Source organism: Zingiber officinale, chromosome 4A (assembly GCF_018446385.1).
Source record: "Zingiber officinale cultivar Zhangliang chromosome 4A, Zo_v1.1, whole genome shotgun sequence".
NCBI classification, from domain to species: domain Eukaryota; kingdom Viridiplantae; phylum Streptophyta; class Magnoliopsida; order Zingiberales; family Zingiberaceae; genus Zingiber; species Zingiber officinale.
The window spans coordinates 22,355,827-22,381,140 of record NC_055992.1 but is presented as its reverse complement, the minus strand read 5'-3'; the positions used below and the strand labels follow the sequence as shown (position 1 = coordinate 22,381,140).

The following is a 25,314-nucleotide window of genomic DNA, read 5'->3' as shown; positions in this document are numbered from 1 at the left end:
CCAGGAGTGGCAGAGCGGTGTTACTCTAGCCGACCGGGTGTCCAGTCAGTCGGACTTAGCGCCTCCTTCGACTAGACTTGAAGGGGAGGCATGTGATCCGGTGATAAGGACGGGGGACCCTCGTTGGCGGAAGGTCAACGGCACGTGGAGGTCAAAGGTCAAGAGATCCAACCCGGAGACCTGACTGACCGGGGCGAAGCAGGGCGACCGACCGGCCGTAGCGGGGCCGACCGACCTTGAATCCCCCGCCGAATGAAAGACAACCCGACTAGGGGTCAGGTTTCCGATGCTCAAGGTAGAAAGGTTTCAGGGCCGAGCGGGATGTCCGTTCGGCCGGGGCATAAGGCAACAAAGTCAGGAGCAATCCCATCCGAGCATACGACCGATGCAGAGTGATATGCCCGCCGAGCGGCCTAACCGCTCGGCCCGGAACAGGCAAGAAGCGTAAGAAGACAAAGGAGACAGGGGATAACATCATCCTCGAGACGTCTGCCGCCGACAAACAACAGAGTTGGCGGCGAGCCGTACACAGGATCGTACGGTGGAAGCTTCCACCGTCACATCTGGGATATGCTCGGACGATTACGGAATGACGCCAGAGGTACTTTTCTGATACAGGCTCGTTAAGGTATGTTTGGGGAAGCGTGCATGCATTGGGAAGCATGCCTGCACTTCCCCGGGGTCCTATATAAGGACCCCAGACGTCGACGAAGGTATGCGCAACTCTTTAATGTAGCCACATTACGCTGCCTCTCTCGTTGCCTAACTTGAGCGTCGGAGGACCGTCGCCGGGAAATCCCTCCCGGCTCGGTTTTTTTGCTGGTTCGCCGGAGAGCTACACCACCAATCGGAGACAGCGGAGCGTGCCACGTCCCCAGCGTCCGTCGACTCAGCGCTCGGACAGGATCAGGAATAATTTTAATTATTGCAATTAAATTATTATATTTGTAATTCTCTGATTTATTAGTAAATTACCCAAAGTAAACACTCAACGAGTGTGAGATTTGAAGTAGGCGTCGTCATAGACTCCGAACCAAATAAACCAACTTGTTTCGTTGTTTTCTTTACTTACTCTTATTCCACTGTGTTTTACTCGATTATTTTTAAAGCCGCAAGTACTATTCACCCCTCCCAGCACGTCTCGATTCTATAGTTAGGAAATAGAAAATTCTAATTGGAGATTAGGCAATGGGAAGTGCTAATTGGAGATTAATCAACAAAAGTCATAATTGGAGGTTAGACAACGAAAAATCCCTAGTAAGTGATGCTAGGCAATTAAAGTTCTAACAAGTTTAGGCAGTGAAGACCTAATTGAAAACTAGATAATTGAAGTCCTAGTGAGGTTTAGTGAAAACCTACTTGAGAACTAGACAGTAAAGACCTAGTTAGGAACTAAGTAGTGAAAATTTGATAATCAACATTTGGACCGATTATTTTAGTGTTATTTATCGATATTTCCCTCCTTTTATATATCCATATATATATATTTTTATGTGTTTCATGAGTTTAAATATTCTGTGGTTTTCATTTCAAATCTTATTTATTTGATGAATATTATGACTATCACTTGATTATATTTTATTTTGCAGAATTAAAAGAGATAACAATTGGGTGAGGAACACCGGTTTGATCACATCGTGATTTAATTCAATTGTTGAAATAATGAAGAAGAAGAGCCCAAATTCAAAGTCTCAGCCGAAGTCTAATTTCGAAAGCCCAAGAAGAAAACCTAAATCCTAATTTGGTTGGGTTCAAATGTTCAATTCAAATCAAAACAAGTTTGGTTCAATTGAGCCGGTTCAGTGGACCGATCCGATTCGATTAGGGATTTAAAAGTAAATCCGGTTCAAAGAATTGAACCGGTTCATTTGTATGGTTAAAAGGAAAAGTTGGTTCAGCAGTCGGTTCAGCCGAACCGTCCGATTCAATTGGAGTTTAGAGGAGGATTTCTGATTCAATTGTTGGCCAGTTCATTTGTACGCTTAAAGGGGATAGAATCCGGTTCAGTGGGGGTTTTAAAAAGCAGAAGCCGGTTCAGTGAATAGGGAATCTTTTGGGATCACTGTGCGCGTTTCTTCCTCATCCCCGACGCCCCAAACCTTTTTCCTTTTACGCGATTTTCCCCAATCCGGCGACGGCGGCGGCTCTGACAACTCTTGTGGTGACGACTTCATCCTAGTGTCTCTTCCGGCGGAGTGGTTCAGCTCTAGCGCAACGAGGTTCCCTTCTTTCCTATTCTAACTCGGCGACGGCGATTTGAACTCAAAGCTAGGGTTTTCACTGGAGTGGTTTTGCTCCGGTGATTTATTTTCCTCTCCGGCCCTACTATAGAAGATCCTCTTGCGGACGTGGTTTGCAGAAGCAAGGAGTTTCCAACAGTGAGGAAGTCGGCTGTGCAGCTTCTTCTCCGGCGAGCTTTTATCTTCTTCCAACACTGAATGTTGCAGTGGATCCCTGCGGACGTGGTTGCGAAGGTAGGAGACTCCACAAATTCAGTGTGTGTATCGATTCTGGCAGAAGCAAGCTCAAGCCGTGTGTATCAATTTCGGCAACCTCAAATCATTCCAATTCAGGCAGTGAATTCCAACAGCAAGCTTAATGTTGTCTTTCTTTCCAGCTCTCTACTATTCAACTTCGCGTGGTCCGTGTTGCTGGAAGCAGCAGATAAGTGAGCGTGAGGACAACACATTGGGTAGTCGTCCATGATCAGTTCAGCCATTGGTGTCGCTGTTAACCGACTCTAGTGGTTCCAGGTCCGGGTTCTTCATATCATGGCAGAGGGTAGTTGGTTGGAGTTGATCACAGAAGAGTAGTTTGACTAATTTAGTTTACTTTATTGTGTAATTTAGGTATTATTTTCTTATCAATGATAGATTGTTTAATATTGCACTTTGTTTAGTTTCATTTATATATGTGGTAAAAGGTGAAATCGTCAGCACTCCTACCGCACCTGACCCCAAGCCATCATGAGGGAGGTAAATCACAACGGTCGAGAGGGCAAGTGGTGGTGAGGTGAGTTGCACAGGGTCCAGGGATTTACACCCCGACAGCCTTGCGGTTCGATCCCGCGACCTCATGTGACAACCATGTCATCATCACTTACCATCTCGGATGACCTGTGGGGTCTAATTTCATTTATATATGATTGCTAATTTTATATCATAGGGTGACAATGTGATATAGGTTTATCAATTTTGCATAGTTAGATTTTGTTTAATTGTCATTGAGTTTGTTTAATTCAATTGCATTCGATTCATGTTATGTCTATTGATGATTATTTTTGTTTTGTAGTGTGATAATGCGGTGTAGGGTAGTCTTTGATAGTTAGCTAGGTTTGATGATTAATTTCATTTATGCATGTTGATGGTGTTATCCGTAGTGTAGATTGATACTGCGCTATGGGTTCATTGTTGTTGGTTAGTTAGAGTTTCATTTATTGCATTAGTTTTAGAGAACAACTCCAAATAAAACCCCTTGGTTCAATTTTATCTGAAAGTAAACATCCTGCCATTGGCTTTACATGAGAGACGATCTGGACCCTTTGCTACATTACCTTAGTGTAGGTTAAGGAGTTTTAGTTGATTAAAAATTGTTAATTTGATTTACGCAAGTGATAGTTACGATCTCATCAAAGTCTTAGCGGGACTAGGCATGGGAAAAATCCAAGTAGGTCAAATGTTGATCAGACACTTGGTGATCAAAAGTCCAACTAGAATTGACACGAGATGAAAAGTCCAAGTAAATCAAAGGTTGATCAAATACTTGGTGAAGAAGCCCTCGCAGATCAAGGGTAACCAAGTGTTAGGTAACGGGAAGTTCCAATGAGTCACAAATAACTTTAGGGTTGGGCAAAGAAACCTTAAACTGAAGTTCAGAGTTTAGGGTTGGGTAATCAATTAGCTCAATTGATTAGCCCAAGGCTAATCAATTAGGCAAATTGCTTAATCGATTGGGACCTACTGGGAGGTTTTCACGAAACACAGTAAGATTCTGAATTGATTAGTTGATCGATTATGTCTTATATTAATTGATTAGGGCAATCAATTAAGGGTATTTTTACACGACAATAAAAGGGTTTGGAATTGATTGGGGGCAATCGATTCATACTTCTCCAATCGACTAAGATAATCGATTGAATCTTGTCTGCGATAGGTGCTGGAATTGATTGGAAAATTGATTGAGATTCTTGAAAGAACATAAAGCTTTTGAATCGATTGGGTAATCAATTAGAAGCTGTCGAATCAATTAACATAGCTCGTTAATCTATTAGTTAGGCAAAAAAGGAGTCTTTCGGCAGGTTTTGAATGGTAAAGCTGACATAGCAATCGATTGGGGGTAAGTTAATCGATTAAGAGGCATTGAAGTAACCCTAGAAATGGAGTTTTCTCGAATATTTGAACAATAGTTGTTTACACCAATTCTTGGGTGTTTGGAGAAGAAGTGTTGCTATATTTTCCACTACTAAGAGACAACCCAAAGCAAGTAACTCAATGTTCCACATTGTAAACCTAAAAGTCGTTCTAGATTGTATTTTGTGTTTGCATTCTTGTTTTCTTATTGTATTCTTGTGCTTGAGCTTGTACAAAGCTTCTCTGCCTATGGAAATGAAGTTTTCATAGTGCATTTGTAAGAGTAAAGAGCGGCCCCTTAGTTTAGTCGCCTCAAGAAGGTGAATACCAAGTAAAACGAAAGTGTTAGCATTACTTCAAGTTTTCTACTGCAAATCATCTTCAAAGGAGTGAACGAAGCTATTCACCCCCATCTAGCTCTCTTCATGTCCTAACACAAGAAAAACAAATATGATTACAAAAGAAATCGAAAATGACTTTACAATGAAGAATCTTGCTTTTCTTGTTCTCTTCTTATTTTGGATTACTTCTTGGCAGTAATACTTTGTCTCAAAACCCTCAAGAATTGACTCCTTATAATCTCCATGAAATCATCTTTTTTAAGGTTGCTTTCGGGCAAAAAAATACCTCCCAATCGATTAGTCTTACTCTAATAGATTTCCATGTCAGATTCGACAGTTTAAACTTGTAGAATGACTCTATTTTATCTGACCAATCAATTGGTGAGTCACACTAATCGATTAACTCAATCGATTATGAAGCCTTCTATTCACAGAGAAATTACTGCCAATTTATTGGCAATGCTGAATCGATCTACCTATCGATTCAATAAGCTTCTGTTCACTCTAGAAACTTAGGCCAATCAATTGCATCGATTACACCAATTGATTGGCCAACCCCTAAATACTGAATTCTGAGTTTAGGATTTACCAATTGATTGTCACATCACCCCAATCGATTAGTAATCCTAAATTTAGTCTTTTAATGACTGAATTCACATCTTGCTTGGTATTTGGTTGACTTCAACCTACCAGGACTTCCTCTACTCAACATCCAGTCATCCGTGACCTGTTGAGACTTCCCGTTGTCCAATATCCAATCAACCTTGATCTATCGAGACGTTCTCACTAAGTGTTCAGTTAACCTTTGACTCACTTGGACTTTCCTCTTGTCAACTTTTCTTTGGACTTCCAATCACCAAGTGTCCAACTCTCCTTGACTCGCTTGAACTTTCATCTTTCTAATGTCCTGTTAGACTTCCTATCACCAAATATTCGGTCCTCCTTGACCCACTTAGACTTTCCTCTTGCCAACTTTCAGTTGGACTTTCGAACACTAAGTGCCCGGTCAATTTTTGACCCACTTAGACTTTCCTTTTTTGCTAAGTGTCTGGTCCTCCGTGATCCATTTAGACTTCTCGTCTATACTAAGTATCTGGTCCTTTGTAACCCACTTGGATTTTTATTTTGTCAACATATCGTTGGACTTTTGACATCGTCAAGTATCTGGTCAACCTTGATCTACTCGAAACTCAAGCTTGAGTTAACCCGAACATGGTTAATCTAGTTAACCTTGACTCAAGGTCAAATGTACTAATAATCTCTCTCTTTTTTTATATTTGACAATATGTTTAAGTTAGAATAATTTATTAGCCCAGCTTCCTTCTCCTCATGCTAAAATATGAATGATGGAGATTCTCTAACTTAAACCCTTCATTCTTCCCCTTTGACACAAATAAAAAATTTCTTCCAAAATTCCATTCATCTTAACCTTCCAACATTCTAATGGAGATTCTCTACCTCCCTTTGTTTCTAGTGCTCCACCTTGAGCATTCAACCATTATCCTTTAAAAGTTCTTACTTAAATCACGCCTTTAAAGTGAACCTCTACTCAAAGCATACTCTTGTTGGTGCAATAAGCACTAATGATCAAACTTATGTTTTGATAAACAACAAATAGTTAAGTTAAGTTCTGTGTGATATGATATTTTTACCAAGTGTATAGGAGTTGATGAATCTAGAGAACTTTACACCAGGCTGAAGCCTAGTTAGGTCTAAGGGCTTGATAATTGGCATAAAGTCCAGATAGATCAAGGAGTGACTCGATATCTGACAAGAAGTCCAACTTGGTCTACAGGACCTAATAATTGGTTGAAGCCTAATTGGGTCTGTGAACCTGACAACTGGCGGGAAGACCTAGTGGGTTAAGAGGCAAGTCAAGAGACTGTAAATGGTAAGTGAGGTAAGTCACTGGAGGAGAGTGACTCGGTGAGGACAAGTCTTAGTGGGATTGTAGGCACTAGTCTAGTTTAGACCTATTTTAGAAACCTAAATTGAGACTGTAATTAGATCCTGGTCTTGGTAATTAATAATATTATTTTATATTGTGCTAACTCTATTTTGCAGGTTACACCTTATTTTTGGACTAACACATTTTTACAAGATAAAATGGCTAAAATCAACCTCGAATAAATACTGTTCGATGCACCTCTAAGGTGCTCAGCGGTGGCACTTGGAGGTGCCCTTGGGGAGATGAAGTTTGCACTGCGGGGAGGCACCCTAGAGTGCACTGGAGGCACTTCGAAGGCATATTGGAGGAACCTTGGAGTGTTGGAGGCGCCCTTACACAGATAAGTTATAGACTTTATGTGGATAAGCTACAAAGCTTTCTGATCTAATACCTCAAAGGAGGAGCCTCTGAGTTGTGGGAGGCACCTCCAATGAGCTTTAAAAGACGTGTTCGACCAACATTTAAACATCAGATCTAACATGAGCTTCTACGACTATTCTACTGCTATGACTTCATGTTACCACCGTACTACTACTCAACATTTTAAAACTACTGTCGACAGAGCTAACACCAACACATGAGCATTCCACTTCGATTTCTTAGTGTCGGTAACCATTTAATTAAAGTCGTTTATTTTATTGCTTAGGCAGTGCATGTTTCTTACATTGTCCTACTCTTTATTTTTGTACTCAATTCTTTCTTTTGGCGGTTCTGGAAGAGGTTTATAGTGGATTTCTTATCGATATAGTCCGAGGGATCATGAGTCTTAGAGTAGGAATTGTCAAAGGCTTCGAACCAAGCAACCGCTTTTGTTCATGTTTTCTTCTTTCTTTTTATTTATCTTTTCCGCTGCGCACCTTAATTTACAAAAACTACAAAAGAAATATTTTCAAAATACACGTGATTCACCCCTCCTCTCATGTGCATCGATCTTACAAGTCTAACTTCATCTATTGCACCAACAATAATTTAGAGTTCTTAAACCTTTAGGAAATTCCAAAATTTAAGTCATAAGGTTAAAAATTCAACCTTGAATCTAAATCTCTTATTAATCATAAAGAATAAGTGACAGAGTGCTTTTATAATAGGATATTCGTTCCTCCTAAGTGGCACTGTTCAGATTCTCTATAACGAGAATGTGCGATTGTCGGGTTGAATTCAACTAATGACGAGAATGTGGCGCGAACGAGAATAAGCAGATTCCCACATTATTCTCCTTTAACTATCCCTTTTTTATTTTTATCAATAAAATTACCCTTAAATACTTATTTAACCATTTTAAAGGGTTGTATATAGTTAAATTATCTAAACATGAGTTAATCGACTGAAAAATCCTTTTTCAGTCGAAATCAACAGCTACCAGTTACCAATCAATTGACATTAGTTATCAATCAATTGGTATCAATTACCAATCGATTGCTGCTTATGGCAAACAATTGGTGTTAGCCGCCAAATGATTGCTGCATGTACTAATCAATTGGTAACAGTGACCAATTGATTGGTCTATCTAAAATTTCAACTCAATATTTTAGATTGAATTTTAAAAATTTATAAGTAATTTATTTTTTTGTAAAAAATTATAAAATTTTATGTAGATATTACTTATGTCAAATACTATCAGAAAAATAATTTTCTATAAAAATAGATCTTATTTTCAAGGAATGATATAAAATTGGAAACTTTAATATTCCACTCTAACTTTGTATCTAACTACTAAATGGTGTTTCCTATCAACAAATATACTTCACTAAGGTTTTCTAAAATATTTTAAAAATTATTTTCAAAACCAATTTCTAACCATGATCTATGGGCTAAATTCACATGACTTTCACGTTAGCTTTCCCTATAATTGATCTTCACAAAATCTATGCATTTTGATAAAACTAAAGCTCATTTTGATACATCAATTACATCTTAAACTTAGTTCATCATCCTAACATCTCACTTATTTCTAGTGTGCCTCAATGTACAAGAAAGTTAACCCTATAGTTCTTGTGAGACATGTAAATTAGTTTTCACTAAATTAAGAGATCATGTATTTCTAACTAGACATTTTAAACTGAATCATTCTACCTAAGATGTCAACTAATGCCTTTGTTCTTAATTTAAAAAAGTTTAAAGTTTATGCATGTAAATAAGTATGACATACATCCAATGCATATTTTCAAAAGAAAAAATTATCATAATTTAATGATTTATGTATGACATGACATATAACATTTTTCATGATAATATGAATATATGATATGATGCCATGACATGTGATATGACACACAAACATGATAGTTATGTCTTATAAGAAAATACCTAGATTTTCATCTAAGTTTCATCAACTAATCACTATACCAAATTAACAATTTGACATAGTCAGCTCTATCTCCCTAGAATGTGTCAAAATTCCAACTTAGTACACTTTTGAATTCCATCATATTTGTGCTAATTTGATTAATCTTAATACCCTAAATTTTATTGGCACATTATAAAATTCTTTAATGATAAAAATCAATTTCTTATTTTAAGATGTCACAATACCTTGAAAATGCTCCAAGAATGTCAACTTCATCATGGTTGGGTTAAGTATCCTTCCAATTAGGATTTACATACCCTATACCCATTTAATGTGAAGAGATCATGCTCTTATAAATTTAATACCTATTGAGCTCCTTGGGTGTACTAGGCACTCACTAGGGATATCCTCCCTGGATATCTTCTTAATGACTCTCTTAGACTTTTTAGAAGCATTATTCATGCTAGTTTTGTCAAGGTCAACACTAGATATAGCCTCCCTTGTAACCTTTACTTGACTCCTAGGCTTAGAGTTAGTTCCATAGCTATATGAAACTCTATGATATAAGGTCATATTTTTCTTGGACTTAGGTTTGTATCCCAAATCCATCTTGTCCATAGATGACTCTTGTCTACCTAGATCTTAGTTTTTTTTTAACCCTTTAAACATATTTTCCATCTTGCTAAGGATCTTCTCTAACTTATTTAGTATTGACCTTAAGACTTTTTTCAATCATCAAATCCTCAAATTTTGATTTTTCATAATTACCTTGGACATTTTTCTTTCTAGGCATATGTCAAAATTACTTAGGGTTCTTGTCTAGATTATTTTCTAATATCCTATTGGAGCAAAAGGTGAAGCCATCACCTTAGCGGCTCCTCTAGGGCAGCCCCATACTCTCTGAAAGAGGATAAATCATAGGGCATTTTCCCTAGTGTAATGACCCTTTGCATAGAAGAGGTCAGACATCTAATGAGAGATTTTGTGTTAGTACTCCAGGATAGTTTTGATGTGGTTAATCAAGTTCTGCTAGGTCGTGTTGTGTTTGATCCTTGTGTTTAAGTGTGCAGGAGCTGAGGAACATAGGAAGTCGAGAGGAAGACACAACTAGTAAGAAGGATGACACAGCAAGGGAGTCGACGGGCTCGGTACATCCGAAAGACGAGATGTTGCAGAGAGTACACTGGTGGATGAGAATAACGTGCATGACGTTCGAGGAACGAGAAGCTGGGAAGGAAGCCTACTCGAGGAGAAGGTTGGAGTTGGGTTTGAGTGAGCTCAACTCCGGTTAGATTGAGAATCACCTACGAGAAGAACTATGTGAAGAGATCAGCTTTTAGCTAAGTTACCCTGTGGAAGGCGCCTTCCCTAGCTGTTAGCTGAAGATAAAATTTTATCTTCGACGATAAGATTTGCCACGCTGGAGGCACCTTTCACCCTATTGAAGGTGGCTTCCAGCTTCAGATAGAATTTTCTAGGGGCTATAAAAAGACCCCTGAATTTAGGAATAATTCAACAACTTGAACAACAAGTATTATACACTTTCCTGATTTTTCTTTTGAGCTATTAACTTTTGTAAGAGGTTTCTCTGCCTGCAACAAAGGAGAATTCTAGTGGAGCTTTCTTCAATACCTTGGATTAACAACCACCTAGGTTATAACCAAGTAAATAGAATTGTCCTCTTACTTTCTTTTATTTAGTTGCTTAATTAATTCATTATTATTATTGTGCTAGTCTAATCTGATCAAAGGATCGAGAAAGGGGTTTATTTTTTTTATAAGCAATTCACTCCCCTCTGCTAGCCTCGCTGCACCCACATTTTACATCAGTTGGAAATTGTCCCCAAGACCTATTGGAGCAACCACCTATACAAGTATTAACCGCGCTAACGTGTGGAGGATATTTTCTACATTCCTTTTGTAGCAAAAGGTTATTATACTCACCCAGGCATCCTTTATAGCCCGTTCCGAAGTTATGTGAAGGAAGGTAAATCACGAGGTCAGTTTATAGCCGACCGCTAAGTAGCTAAGGGGTGTGAGGGATTTTTTTTCTCAATGGCATGGGCCCATCAGGAATTGATCATTTGCTCTATTGTAGTAAGTGTTAGAGTGTATACTAAAAGCCTAGTTTTTGGTATAAATATTTATCTAGAAATAAGAATCACATTGGTCAAATGTCTACATTTATGATAAATGTAGTTGTTCAGTTAATTTATATTGTAGATAACATGGTGTGTGGTGTCACACACAGAGAATCATGTTATCAGTACCATATAAATTATAAACAGTAACTCACGACCATAATGGAAAGGAACAAACCATTGGAAGGTTATAGTGTAATTAGGTATTAGTTTATCTTAAATATATAATTACACTAGTACACTTAGAGTGTATTGAGTAGGACCATTAGAGGTCGTTTCTTTTATACTGACTTTATAAAGAAACAAAGACCTCAGTTATTATGGAAGTGTGTGCTCTTAATCCTAATATAATAACAAGCACATATATTTGATATTTATTTCTTTAATTTATCAATGGGTGAGATTTAGTTCGATGAATCAATAAGCCCGATAAGTTGGGAAATGATATCACTTATAGTGTGTATTGTTGATTATAGAAGGAAACTGTGTCCTAGTGATCTAGGTTGAGAATGTCCTCAAGAGGAGCTCATAAGGATTGTCATGTTAAACCCTGCAGGTGGACTTAGTCCGACATGACGATAAGGTTGAGTGGTACTACTCTTGGACTAAGATATTAATTAAATGAGTTGTCGATAACTCGCTTAATTACATTTGACATCTTAAACACAGGGAGACTAACACACTCATAATAAGAAGGAGCCCAAAATGTAATTTGAGATTGGTGCGGTAGTTCAATAATAGTTCTTTAGTGGAATGAATTATTATTGATGGAATTAAGTTGTGTGTTCGGGGCGAACACGGGAAGCTTAATTTCATCGGGAGACCAAAACCAATTCCTCCTCTCGGTCCCTATCGTAGCCTCTTGTATATAGAGATTTATACCCACCACATACCCACCTTCTTACCCAACCAATAGGGGCCGGCCAAGCTAAGCTTGAAGCTCAAGCTTAGGGCCGGCCAAGCTTAAAGGTTGGCCTTAAGGTGGCCGGCCAATAGCTTGGAGCCCAAGCTTAGGTGGCCGGCCACATCATATTAAAAAGCATTTTTTATTAAAATTATTTTTTATGTGGATAAAAATTATTAAAAAGTATTTTTTTATTAACCAATCATGAAGGGATAAAAATTATTGGAGAAATTTTTATAAATTTCTAGAAACAAATTAGGAAGTTTTAATTCTTGTGTGAATTAAATTTTCCTTGTTTTGGGGAATTAGAAGTGGCCGGCCATTATTATTAAAAGAAGAAAATTGTTTTTAATTTTTCTTTTTTATGATAAAAGAATTAAGGAATTTTTTATTAAAATTTCCTTATTTGTCAAGACCAAGGATTATAAAAGAGGGGGTAGAGGTGCCTTCATGGGTGATCAACTCTATTATTCTTCTCCTCTCTTTTCCTCCTTGGTGGCCGGCCCTAGCTTCTTCCTCTTCTCTTCTTCTTATGGCCGGCGGCAACCTCTCTTGGAGCTCTTGATGGTGGCCGGTTCTAGCTAGGAGAAGAAGGAGAGAAAGGTGTTTTTGTTTCTTGCATCCCTTGGAGCATGGTGGTGGTGGCCGAACCTCTTCATCCTAGAAGAAGTTTTGATGGCCGAAATTTGCAAGGAAGAAGAAGGTGCTTGGTGGTTCTCATCTCGGAAGATCGTTGCCCACACAACGTCCGAGGTTAGAAGAGGAATACGGTAGAAGATCAAGAGGTCTTTCTAAAAGGTATAACTAGTAATTTATCTTTCCGCATCATACTAGTTATTTTTGGAAATAATACCAAATACAAGAGGCATACGATTCTAGAGTTTAGAATTTGTTTTCGATATAGTGTTCTTTTGTTTTTCTTTCCCTTGTGATTTGATTGTTCTTTTCGGTTAACCTAAAGTTATTTTAGCAAATTAAATATTATCTTTCCATAAAAGGTTTTGTCTAGTCGGTGGTGGTTGCTCCCATATCCAAGAAGGCCGTGTGCCTCGCCACGTCAGTACTGGGAACCAATTATGGAAATTAATATTTAATGGAATTAATAACTTAAGGTGATTTGGGTCGAACGTGTTAAGTTCCGCAGAAGACCCAAGTCAAAACCTAAAAGAACGAATAGATTAAGTTTTGGATCAAACGTGTTAAGTTCCGCAGGCGATCCAAAATTTAATTTAAAAGAACACATGGTAGCTAGGAAAAGGTTCAGACCTTTGTACAAAATTTTTGTACAGTGGAACCTCTAGGTTTTCCGAGTAGCAACCAACAGTAAGTCTGTAACCTTCTAGCCAACTGGGCATCCCGTGGGGACTATTTTTTACTTTTCTATTTTTAAGGTTGTTCTACCATGATATGATTTATAATTATCCTTAAAATTAACATGATTTCTATTTTCATGATAATAAATGCTAAAATCATAAAACTTATTTCTAGCATACTTGTTGTCATGATATAAAAAAATATCATTAACTAATGGTACCTTAAATTTGCTCTTAGAAGTGTTGGTGCAATCATTCTCAGGTCAAGGTTGACTAGTTTGACTAGGCTTGAGTTTGCTCGAGCTTGAGTTTCGATGTTTGACAATATATGAGAGAGAAGTTCTAACTGAAGGTTAGGCAATGAGAAGTCCAAACTAGAGATTAGGCAATAAGATGTCATAACTAGAGATTAGGCCATAGAAAGTTTTAATTGGATGTTAGGCAATGGAAAGTCCAAGTGGCTCAAGGAGCATCGCACGTTGGCAAAGAAAATCCCTAACTACAGTTAGACAAAAGAAAATCCTAACTGAGATTAGGCAGGTTGGAAGTCTACAGAGTGAATAGTCCTAACTGAGGTTAGGTAAAGGAAAGTCTAAATGGGTTAGGGATGATCGCATGTTGGCAAATGAAATCCCTAACTGAGATTATGTAGGGTAAAAGTTTACCAAATGACTAGTCCTAACTAGAGATTAGGCAAGATAAAAACCTAAGTAGGTTAAGGAGGACCTCACTTGGTGATCAAAAGTCTAATGGAAAGTTGATAAAGAGAAAGTCCAAGTGAGTCAAAGGTTGACCTGCCACTTGGTGATTGGAAGTCTAATGGGAGTTGACAAGGGAAAGTCCAAGTGGGTCATGGAGGACCGGACACTTGGTGAAGAAATCTCAACAGGTCCTGGTTGATCGATGGGCAAAGGAACCCTAAACTCGAGTTCAGAGTTTATGTTGGGCAATCAACTATCTCAATCGATTAAGCCAAGGTCAATCATGCCCAATCGATTGGGAGTGTTTTGTGAAAAATAGTGAGGGCTGGAATCGATTGTGGATTCAATTAGGCTTAGTCCAATCGATTGGGTCAATTAATTAGATAGGGTTTCTCACGAATAGTGAGATTCATGAGAGAACTTGGTGAATTTATTGAGGTAATCGATTAAGCTAATCAATTGGGGCCCTTTTCATGAGAGAATAGAGAGTTTTTGAATCGATTAGGGAAATCAATTAGAAGCTGCCAAATTGATTGGTATGACTCACCAATTGATTCAGGATTTAAAAAAGAGTTATTCTGTAGGTTGTTGGACGACCAACTGACCTAGAAATCAATTAAAAGAAAGCATAATCAATTAGGAGGCAAAAAGCAACTCCACCAACATCCATAGAAAGGAGAGTTCATCTAGGGTTTTCACCGTCGGTTCTTGGGTGTTTGGAGAAGAAGTGCTGCTACATTTTTCACCATCAAGAGGCAATCCAAAGTAAGAAAAGATCAATAAAATCAAGGTTTATGTTGTAAAGTCATTTTCAATTTCTCTTGTAACCTAGTTAGCATTTCTTGTTTGCATTTCTTTTCCTTGAGCTTGTACGAGGCTTTTTCACCTCCGGAAAGTTTTCGAGAAGGAGTGAGTTTATAGTGGAGCTATGTATATGGTGTGAATCCTTGGATTAGTCACTTCACGGAGGTGGAGACTAAGTAATCGTTGATGTTAGCATTGTGGAGTCTTTGCTTTGAGTTTCAGCTGCAATCATCATTGAAGAAACGAACGGAGCTATTAACCCCTAGCTCTCTACATATTCTAACAAGAAGCTCCCCCATGATTTGAGCTTCCTCCCATGTTCTTACTTGAATGTCTACTCTTTGGACATTAATTTTGATAATGCCTCTTTTGATTGCATACGAAACGTATTATATGTTCCTTGCCTTTTTGTATCAAGGATATGACCTCCTTTGACTTCTCCCTCACCTTGGGTGCTAATTGAACTTTCTTCTATACCAATTTGGAACACTTTCTCTTATAGTGTCTTTTCTTCCTACACTCAAAGCATATTATATAATCTTTATCTTTATGAATTGAGTATGTTTTACTTTATTTTATCATAGAGGTGACACATAATTCTTGCTCATTGGCTCCAAAATTTGAGGGTTTTTCTTATTCTAATGTTAATGAGCTTTCCCCCTCAATCCTTGAGATTGATGCCTTTTTAATTTCATCCTCGGATGTTGAGTACCTCTCGACTTATAGGTCCTCATGTTCTAGTGTCAACAAGTCTCCCTCCTTGGGCTCGTATTCACATTGTGCTGATGATGGATTTTCATAGAGCTTGGTCAACTTGCTTCATATCTCTTTGGCATCTTGGTATGTACTTATTTTGCACAAGATATTATTAGGCAATAATAACCAAAATTTTGATTACCTTATCTTGAGCCTTGGATCTCTTGACTTATTTCTCGGTCCATTTGCTCTTCCAAAGAAGTTCTTCCTTTTTAACTTTAGAAGCTTCAAATTCTTCCATTAGACCAAATCATTTCTGTGTATCTATCATCAAGAAATTCTCCATTCTTGATTTCTAAAAATCGAAGCATCCTAATACAAAGGGTGGAGGGGCTCGGATGTCATATCCAAATTTATCCCAGGGTTTCATTGTGAAGTTAAGCTCCTTCGATGATTAGTCCTTTGACTTGTTGATATTTAGGCTCAAACTTTCAACTCCTTGTTTCTCAGCTCATGATTCTTTTGGAGATTTGTTTGATGAAGATTAATTTAGCTCTGATACCACTTGTAGGACTCATGCAAGCTAGAGGGGGTTGGATAACTATGATCTCTTCTCATCTTTGTTTTGTGCTCGTCATTGAATGCGCAGTATAAAAATGAATCAACTTTGACTCCACATGCATACTCGGAGATTTTACTTAGTATTCATCTTCTTAAGGCAACTAATCGAAGGGTCTACTCTAGTGATTGTTGGACCAAGTTGGGCTGGAAAGAGGGGGTGAACTGCCTATAAGAAGAAAATAAAACCCCTTCTCGTTATTTTGACTTATATTAGTAGCACAATTCTAATTACGCAACAACAATAGATGAAATGACAACTTAAAAGGAAAATAAGTAAGAGACTATGATTTTTTACTTGGTTACAACTTAGGTGGTTGTTAATCCAAGGCGGTTACAAAGCTTTACTAAAAATGTCTCATTTGATGAAGGCGGAGAAGCTTACACTCTTTGAAAAGATCAAAAAGTTGCTAGGAAGTTAATATAGAAGTTGTTATATTTTTCCTAGGTCCAAGGGTCTTTTTATAGCCCCTAGAAAAACTTATTCGAGGCTGGAAGGCACCTCGAGTGTGGCAAATCCTATCCGTGTGAAGATAAAGTTTATCTTCGCAATGATCATTGTTTGAAGGCATCTTCAAGGGGTTGAAGGCACCTTCCATAGAGGCTCGAAGGCGCCTTCTTCCTGAAAGGCGCGAGGGAACCTTCAATACCATTGAAGGCACCTTCAACAGCTACTACCGAGCTCCAAACTTCTCCCTTGGCTCTTCCGCTGCTCCACTCGCTTGGGTGATTTTGGCCATCCGGAATAGGGCTCACCCGAATCCATTTTTTGACCTTCTTCTCAAGTAGGCTCCCTCCCCGGCTTCTTGTCCCTCGAACATCATGCACGTCCTTCTCGTCCACTAGTGTACTCTTCCATAGTACCTCATCCCTTGCATGCATCGAGCCCATTGCCTCCTTTCCTGTGCCATCCTTCTCGCTTGCTGCATCTTCCACTCGACTTCTTGTGTTCCTAAGCTCCTACATACTTATACACAAGGATTAAACACTACATGATCTAATTGAACTTGGTTGACTAGATCAATACTACTCGGGATACTTACAATCTCTCCCTTTTTGATGTGCATCAATCCAAGTTTAAGTTACGGTTAAAAATGTAATAACATAAAAGTAGATAACAAATTGTTTGCAAAATAAGTAAAAAAGTTGCTTGCAAACAAATAATCAAAAATTCTAAATCCTATCTCCCCCTGAAGTTGTACCTATTTCTCTCCCTTTGATCACATCAAAAAAAATTTAGACAAAATAAAATAAACTTTTATAAAACTTTGAAATATTTTTCTAGGCATAGTCTACACAAATAACTAGAAAGAATTTTCAGCAGAAGTCTAAGGGATAGAAAGAAATCAAGAAGTTTTTTTAAATCTAAAAATTTTTTATACTAGTTAAATGGTCATAAAAAAATTTAAACAATATTGAAATTATTTTAAGTGAAAAAAATAAAACAACAAAAAACTTTTATTTTAGTTAGTTAATTAAACATGTATTTCAATAATTGGCTTCCTAGTTGTGACGAGGCACTAGATCTTCTTAGATATTGGAATAACAACCACTTCTAGACAAAACCTTTTAAAGAAATTAAATATTCAATTTTCTTCCTAAACATTCTAGGTCTATCTTTCAAATATAACACTTTAATCTAAGCATGTTTTTGGAACCCAATATAAGTTCCTATCTACTGGGTTAATTAAAAATTTCTTAGAGATATTTTTCTATGATATTTTTCTAATTTGGCCCTGGTGATTTCTAATGTACTAGTTGATTTTACCATAATTTCTAAATCTTGATTTTTGATAGTAATTAGAACATGCATGGTTATCTTTCAATCTCTCTATTTGTGTTTTTAATTTTTAATTTTCTAATTTTAAATTATCAAACAATTCTAGTGGATATGCATTGACTAATTATCTTTTCAAGTCCATATTTTCTTTTTCTAACTTGTACATATTTTTAGAAAGTATTTTGATGAATTCAAAAGATTATTTAGGAGATAGTGTACGTACCTCACTTACCTCGTGTTCTGATGCTCTCCCTTTATTAGAGCTTTCCTTTGATGATCCTCCTCCTTCATCAATGCTTATCTCTGAGCTGCTTTCATCTTCATTTTGATGGTATGCTATTAGGGCTAGTTCGGAGTAATCTTCAATCTTAGATTCTGATGATGACATTTCATCTCACGTCTCCTTCAGGGTTTTGAGCTTCGATTTTATTGATCTTTTACCCTTGTCTTTCTCCTTTTTCTTAAGTTCTGGGTAGTCATCTTTGATTTGTCCTTCTCCTTGGTAGTTGTAGCATCGAACCTTTCTTTTACTCCGAAAGTGATTCTTTGTCTGTGACTTATTAAATTTATTAGATTTAATGAATTTACTAAATTTTCTTACCATTAGAACCGCTTTATCTTCATCAATTGACGCTTCGGAGTCTGGATCGTTCGTTTTTACCTTCAGGGCAATGTTTTGACTAGACTCTCTTTTTATCTTTGCACATCTAGATTCATGGAGTTTAAAGGTGGAAAAAAGATTTTCTAAAGAACTAACTTTGAGGTCTTTAGATATATAAAATGAGTTAACTATAGAGGTCCACTCGGGTGTCCTATGAAATGCATTTAAAGTGTACCTTAATGAATCTCAGTTCGTTTCCTTTTCTCCGAGATTTGTGAGTCTGGTGATGAATTCTTTATGTTGGGACCGTTGGACTGGCTAGAAGGGGTGTTGAATAACCCTACACAAAATAAAACCAAAAATACCCTTCTCGGACTTAAATGAACACTTGCATAAAAATATAATAGGAAATGAACTAAAAAGAAAGAGACACTTGAATTTACTTGGTTACAACCAACGAGGTTGTTAATCCAAGGAAGTGAAATGCACTAACTCACCTTTAGGTAGAGAAGCCTCTTTACATCATTGTAAGCACAAAAAATTAGAAGCTAAATGTAAACTAAAGCGTGTACAAGTGTTGTAAATGAAATTGCTTGTTGATTGTAGCTTCTTGGACCAAGGCTATATTTATAGCCTTGGTCGGAACGTCTGGAAGGGTTCCAGACGCCTGGAGGGGGATAAAACTTTATCCCCTCCACAGGGATTGCGCTCAAACATGATCTGGTTAGAATCACGTTCCGGCGCCCGGAATCGCTTCAAGTGTCCGGATTAGTCCGGACGCTCGGAATGGGTCCAGGCGCCTGAACCCTTAAAGTCAACATGGTTGACTTTTTCAGTACGAGCCTTTTGCTCCAGTGCTGCTCGCCTCGGTCCGGATCTTTCATTTCGGCTCCGCTCACTTGGGTGATTTCGGCCAACCGAAATAAGGCTCACCCGAATCTAATTTCGGCATTCTCCTCGAGCAGGCTTCCGCTTCGGCTTCTTCTCCCTCGAACATCGCGCACGTTCTTTTCATCCATTGATGTACTCTTCCTCGGCGCCTCGTCCCTCTGACGCACTGAGCTCGTCGGTTCTCTCCCATGCCATCCTTCTCGCTAGCTGCGTCTTCCGCTCGACTTTCTGTGCTCTTAAGCTCCTGCACACTTAGACACAGAGATCAAAAACCAACATGACCTAACTTAACTTGTTTGATCATATCAAACCAATCTTGGGGTTCCAATAATCTCCCTCTTTTTGATGAGAGCAACCCAAGTTAAGATAGGGTAAACAAATAAAGTTAAAGTAAAAATAAATTTTGCAATAAAGTACAAAAAGTAGAAAATTTAATATTTAGCTACCTCCCCCTAGACTTAATCTTTTTCTTCTCCCCTTTTGATCATATAAAAAATGGGGTACTAAAAAAAATATAAGGGTAATCTGGTTTTTTTTAAAAAAAATGGTATCAAGTTTTGAAAGTTGAAAAAATTTCTTAGTAGTTTTAGAAGCTTTAAGTGTTGCAGAAAAGTTTTGAAGTAAGAAAATTTTAAGCAGAGAAAGAAATTTTCTAAGTGAAAAAAAAAATTCAAAAAAATTCTAATTAAACTCTGATTTTAAAAATTTTGAGAATAATTTCGATAGCTCTAAAAATGCAAATGCAATTTTTTGAAATATTTTCTAATAAAGAAAAATGTCCTCAGTTAAATAAATTCTCAAGAATTAATTTTTGTAAAAATTTTGGTAAAAAAATTTTTAAAAAAATTTATAAGTAAATTACATTTAAAAAAAACTTAAAAGAAACTTTAGGTTAAAAAAATTAAATAATTTCTAAGTTTTAAAAAAATTTCTAAAGAAGTGAAGCAGATTTGCAAAAAAAAAAAAAGAATTGAATAACTATTCAAAACATTATCTAATTCCAGTTTTAATTGCTTTATCAGTTAGTCAATTAAATATTTTATTTCAATATTTGGCTTTCAGGCTGTGGCAAGGCACTAGGCCTTCTTGATTATTGAATCATCAACCACTTCTAGATAAAACCGCATAAGGAAATTAAATATTTAATTTTCTTGCTGAAAGCTCTAAGTCTAAATAAAGTTCAAGTTGGACAAGACTTGAGAATCCAATATAGGTTCCAGCCAACTGGATTGATTAGGTATTCCTTAAGGACATATTTCTTTGAAATGTTTTTAATTTGTCCTTTGTGATATCTAAAATACTAATTTAGGTTATTGAACTTTCTAAAACTTGTATTATATAAGCATGCATTATTTTTCAAGTTACTTATTTCTTTTTGCAAAATATCATTTTCTAGTTTAATCTTGTCAAATTCTTCTAATAGGTAAGATTTTGCTAGAATTAATTTTAAATTTTTAATTTCATTTTCAAGTTTGTAACAATCTTTGGTTAATAATTTCACAAACTTAAATAACTTGTCAGGTGGGAGAGATCGTACCTGACTTACCTTGTCGACTTCGTTATCTGTAGCTCTCCCTGAACTACTGCTTTCTTAAGATGTAGCTCCCCTTCATTGATGCTCTCGATGCTCATTTCGGATGAGCTTGCTTCGTGTTCATCTTCTTGATGACTTGCTATTAATGTAAGTCCGGAGAAAGCCTCGACTTTCGATTCGGACGATGTATCGTCCCATATCACCTTTAGTGTCTTGTACTTGTTCATTTGAACGGGCTTCTTTCCTTTGTCCTTGTCCTTGTTCCTTAGCTTAGGGCAGTTGTTTTTGACATGTCCTTCTTCATTGCAGTGGTAGTATCTAATCATCCTTTTCTTTCTACCCTGCGGATGGTTAGTTTTTTTAGATTTACATAACTTTTTAAAACGTCTTACCATCATCACCATTTCCTCGTCGTCGAGAGAAGATTCTAACTCATGTTCATCTCTTGTTACTTTGAGGGTGATGTTGTGCTTCGGCTCCTTCGTACCTACACATCTCGATTCATGCACTTCAAAAGTTGAAAAGAATTCTTCTAAGGTAATAGATTCTAAGTCCTTAGAGATATAGAAGGCATCTACTAATGATGCCCATTTGGTATTCCTAGGGAATGTATTAAGAGCATACCTTAGCGAATCTTGGTTACTTACCTTTTCTCCAAGATTCAAAAGTTTGGTGATGAGATGTTTAGTCCTTGAGTGAAGATGTGCAATCGTTTCGTCTACTTCAAGCCGTAGGTTCGTCAGTTGGTTGCAGAGTAAATCTTGTCTCGTGAGCTTGGCCTCGGACGTCCCTTCGTGTAGCTCAAGGAATTTCTCCCAAAGCTCCTTTGCTGAGTTGTAGGTGCTGATCCGGTTGACTTCTTGTGCCAGAAGGACGCTTAGCATATGGAATTATGCTTTGCCGTTTACCACGTAGTCGACCTGCTCTTTCTTCGTCCACTGGTATTCTTCCTTACCTTCAGCTACTACAAAACCGAACTTCATTATTAAAATTAATTCAAAGTCGGTTTTAAAGAATACCCGCATTTGCTTTTTCCAGATAGTGAACTCTCCCTCGAACTTCGACGTGTATATGCCAGTCCGGCCATCGTCTTTACTTCGATCAGCGGTTAGTCCTCTTGAAGCGCCTTGGTGTTGATACCACTTGTTGGGACCATTGGGCCGGCAAGAAGGGGGGGCTGAATAGTCCTGAACAAAATAAAACCGAAAATACTCTTCTCGGACTTAAATGAACACTTGCATAAAGATAGAATAGAAAATGAACTAAAAAGAAAGAGACACCTGAATTTACTTGGTTACAATCAGGGAGGTTGTTAATTCAAGGAAGTGAAATGCACTAACTCTCCTTCAGGCGGAGAAGCCTCTTTACAGTAGTGTAAGGACAAAAAATTAGAAGCTAAATGTAAACTAGAGTGTGTACAAGTGTTGTAAATGAAATTGCTTGTTGATTGTAGCTTCTTGGACCAAGGCTATATTTATAGCCTTGGTCGGGGTGCCTGGAAGGGTTTCAGGCATCTGGAGGGGGATAAAACTTTATTCCCTCCGCAATGGATCATGGTCAAACGTGATCTAGATAGAATTGGGTTTTGGACGCCCAGAATGGGTCCGGGCGCCCGGACCCTTAAAGTCAACATAGTTGACTTTTTTGGTCCGAGCCCTTTGCTCCAGTGCTGCTTGTCTCGGTCTAGGTCTTCCGCTCCAGCTCCGCTCGCTTGGGTGATTTCGGCCAACTGAAATAAGGCTCACCCGAACCCAATTTTGGCCTTCTCCTCGAGCAAGCTTCCGCTCCGGCTTCTCGTCCCTCGAACGCCGTGCACGTTTTTCTCATCCACCGGTGTACTCTTCCGTCGCGCCTCGTCCCTCAGACGCACCAAGCCCGTCGGCTCTCTCCAGTGTCATCCTTCTCGCTAGCCACGTCTTCTGCTCGACTTCCTATGCTCCTAAGCTCCTGTACACTTAAACACATGGATCAAAAACCAACATGACCTAACTTAACTTGTTTGATCACATCAAATAACCTTGGGGTTCCAACACTTTAATCCTCGAGTGCAAATGTGCAACTATTTCTCTTTCTTTTATCTAGAGGTTCGTCATTTGGTTCTGGAGCAGGTTCCATCTCGCAAGCTTTGCTTTAAAAGTTTCTTTGTGAAGTTCCAAGAATTTCTCCTAAAGTTCCTTTGTTGATTCATAATCTCCGATCCGAATTACTTCCTGGGGTGGAAGTACGCTAAGTAGGTGGAACTCGGCTCATCCGTTCACTACGAAGTTTGCTTGTCCTTCTTGGTTCATTGGTATTATTCCTTTTCATTTCCTTGTGAGTCTTTGGGAGCTACAAAACCATATTTAATTATCAAAATAATTTCAAAATTAGTTTTAAAAAAATACCTCCATGCGTTTTTTTTCCATAACGCGAATTCTCCCTCTAAGGTCATCGTTTCGATGCTTTAGTCAGCGGTTAGTCCTTCTAAGGTATTCTGACTCTGATACCACTTGTTGAACTAGGTTGGGTCGGTAAAATAGGGTGAATTGCCTGTAAGAAGAAAACAAAATCCCTTCCCATTCTTTTGACTTGTATTAGTAGCACAATTATAATTAAGCAACAACAATAGATGAAATAACAACTTAAAAGGAAAATAAGTAAGAGACTATGATTTTTATTTGGTTACAACCTAAGTGGTTGTTAATCCAAGGTGGTTGCAAAGCTCTACTAAAAATGTCTCCTTTGATGAAGGCGGAGAAGCCTTTTACACTCTTTGAAAAGCTCAGAAAGTTGCTAGAAAGTTAATACAAAAGTTGTTATATTTTTCTTAGGTCCAGGGGTCTTTTTATAACCCTTGAAAAAACTTATCTGAGGTTAGAATGTGCCTTCAATAGGATGGAAGGTGCCTCTAGCGTGGCAAATCCTATCCATGCAAAGATAAAGTTTATCTTCGCAATGGTCACTATTTGAAGGCGCCTTCAAGGGGTTGAAGGCGCCTTCTACAGAGGCTTGAAGGCGCCTTCCTCCCGAAAGGCGAGAGGGCACCTTCAATACCATTGAAGGCACCTTTAGCAACTGTTACCGAGCTCCAAACTTCTCCTTTATCTCTTCCGCTGTTCTGTTAGCTTGGGCGATTTTGGCCATTCAGACTAGGGCTCACCCAAACCTATTTTCTGACCTTCCTCTCGAGAAGGCTTCCTCCCCAACTTCTCGTCCCTTGAACATCGCTTGGGTGCTCAGTGCAATAGTGACCTAAGTTTTTCAAGTTTCAGTCCCTAAGCCTAGTTAAGTTGTCATAAAATTGTGCTCCTTATGCTTTTGGCAATAGACACTTACTTGTCACACGCTTAGTTCATATCACTAAAACTACATAAGGTCTCAAAGGACTACTCGAAATCAAGAGAAACATGGTATTTATTTCCCCAGTAACCTAACTCGGTCTCAAAGGGATAAATTGTTAGTTTCCACTCATGACAACTATATTTTATCCCTTATTCATATGATTTTTTTTCCTTTTTTTTTATTTTTTTTTTATTTTTTAGTGCTTTAAAAGTATAGCACTAACACAAATGAAAATATATAAATGCAAATGTAGGGATTTTGATTTTTCCAACTGAGTTGCCATGATCCGAGATCATCCAATAACCAAAATGTAATTAAGAGGTCATCATAGAGACACAAGTACTAGTCCAATTCTATGAATCATGACTATTTTCAAAGTTATCAACCATCAAAACTAGACATAGTGTGTATAGATCCTAAACTAAGGATAATATTTAAACTCTTATAATAAAAACATTGCTCACTTCATTGTATTATAGATAGAAAAAGATAGATTATTAAATATACTAGCACCATAAGTAACCAATAAACCACATGAAATCTAAAACAAACGTGCTAGTATTTTGCATTAAGGAATAAACAATCATGATGTGATGAATGATGCAACTAGTAAAAATTTTATTATGCAAAAAGAAAGAATATAACAAAAGCTAAACTAAACCTAAAGTATCTAATGTACCCTCTGAGACTTGAACTTTTCATTGTCCCAATGAAAACTAAAAATAATGTGGTGGAGATTTAAAGTAAGAGAAGTAACCAAATGATGCGTGCCGAATGCCTGCATCATTAACTTCTCTATCATGTAGTTGCATTCCTCCTAATCTTTGAGTCCTATAAAAGAAGATAGACAAAAAAAATTAAGTAGATGATACAGGTTTATTATGAAGAAAGAAATGAAACTAGAAAAAAACTAAAGACATAAAGAGAACAAGAAATAACTTGGGTTGTCTCCCAAGAAGCGTTTATTTTTGGTCATTAGCTCGACCACCTTATTTAAATCACTTAAATTGTAACCTCGAAGGCATCAGAAATTTTAGAACCCTTTTGCAAAGGGTTCTTAGTTCCTCAAAAATAATGATCTCCTTC

At 37.6% G+C, this 25,314-nt stretch overlaps 1 long non-coding RNA gene across 1 annotated transcript; it reads left to right on the top strand.

The window, feature by feature from the left end:
• Positions 1-2,002: 2,002 nt before the first annotated feature.
• LOC121973204 lies at positions 2,003-2,892 on the top strand. The gene is made up of 2 exons (XR_006109418.1): positions 2,003-2,532; positions 2,618-2,892. It is a non-coding gene; the product is annotated as an uncharacterized LOC121973204 (long non-coding RNA).
• The last annotated feature ends 22,422 nt before the right edge of the window (positions 2,893-25,314 follow it).